Source organism: Mus caroli, chromosome 15, assembly GCF_900094665.2.
Source record: "Mus caroli chromosome 15, CAROLI_EIJ_v1.1, whole genome shotgun sequence".
NCBI classification, from domain to species: Eukaryota; Metazoa; Chordata; class Mammalia; order Rodentia; family Muridae; genus Mus; species Mus caroli.
The window spans coordinates 75,222,854-75,224,460 of record NC_034584.1 but is presented as its reverse complement, the minus strand read 5'-3'; the positions used below and the strand labels follow the sequence as shown (position 1 = coordinate 75,224,460).

Genomic DNA, 1,607 nt, shown 5'->3' with positions numbered 1-1,607 from the left:
TGGCACTCATAAACTCAGGGAACAATAGTAAGTAAGAAAGTCCCTCCAAATGAAGTTTAAAATAATGGCCTTCTTCTCATTTAAAGTGATTCTTACATGGCATATGTATACTTCTGAACTCTAATATACTTCAGTAGGAAATCTCACAAGCCAGATATGGTGGCTCATGCTTATATTCCTAGGACCTGGGAAACTGAAAAAGGATTGTCATAAGCCAGAAGCCAGGTGGGTCTACACATCAAAGTCCAGGCAAGCCAGGGATCCTTGGTGACACCCTATCTCAAAACGCCAGAACAGGAGCTGGAGAGATGGTTCAGTGGTTAAGAGCACTGGTTGCGCTTCCAGAGGTCCTGAGTTCAATTCCCAGGAACCACATAGTGGCTCACAACCATCTGTAATGAGATCCAGTGCCCTCTTCTGGCCTGCAAGCATGCGTGCAGCAAGAAAGCTGTATACATAAGTAAAGACATCTTAAAACAAACAAGCAAACAACAAACAGTCTGGCAGTGGCGACTTATATACTCCTCTGATCTCAGGAGGCAGAGGCAGGCAAATTTCTGAGTTCAAGGCCAGCCTGGTCTACAGAGTGAGTTCCAGGACAGCCAAGGCTACACAGAGAAATCCTGTCTTTAAAAAAAAAAAAAAAAAAGAAAGAAAGAAAGAAAGAAAAGGAAAGGAAAAGAAAAGAAAAGAAAAAAGAAAAAAAGAAAAGAGGAAAAAAAACCAAACCAACAAAAGATAAAAACGAGATATATTAAAAAATTAAACATACCTGGGTGTATCAGTATATGCCTGCAACAGTAGCATTTAAGAAGCAGGCTCTTTCCTTTCTGCCACCTCCATGCCATCTAGACTGAGGAAGACCCGGAGACTCTGGGGCCACCTGAGCCAAGGCTACGGCTGCATGGGTAAACACCACAAACACCCAGGAGGCCACAGGAATGCTGGAGGCGCGCATCACCACAGGATCAATGACAAATAGCATCCGGGTTGCTCTGGGAAAGTTGGTATAAGGCATTCCCACTTGAAGAGAAACCAGAGCTTCTGCCCAACTGTCAACCTGGATAAATTGTGGGCCTTGGACAGTGAGCAGACACTGGTCATTGCGGCAAAGAACAAGACTGGAGCTGCTCCCATCATTGATGTTGTGTGATCGGCTACTACAAAGTTCTGGGCAAGGGAAAGCTCCCTAAGCAACCTGTTATCGCGAGGGCCAAATTCTTCAGCAGAAGAGCTGAAGAGAAGACTAAGGGTGTTGGAGGTGCCTGTGTTCTGGTGGCTTAAAGCCACTCCCAGAGGTTAATTAAATGCTAACATTTTCCATGTGGAAAAAAAAAAGAAGAAGCTGAGGCAGGAGGATTGTGGAAAGTCTGACACTAACTTGGGTTCCATAGTGAAATCTTACCTCCTTACCTCAAAAATTACCAAATGAGACTGGGCAGTGGTGGCTCATATCTTTAATCCCAGCATTCCATAGGCAGAGGCAGGTGGATCTCTGTGAGTTTAAGGCCAGTCTGGTCTACAGAGAGAGCTCCAGGATAGTCAGGGCTACACAGGAAACTAAAAGAGAAAGAGAGAAGGAAGGAAGGAAGGAAGGAAGGAAGGAA

General features: G+C 44.7%; 1 pseudogene; it reads left to right on the top strand.

The window, feature by feature from the left end:
- The first annotated feature begins 841 nt into the window (after positions 1–841).
- LOC110311051 lies at positions 842–1,284 on the top strand (annotated as a pseudogene).
- Positions 1,285–1,607: the final 323 nt, after the last annotated feature.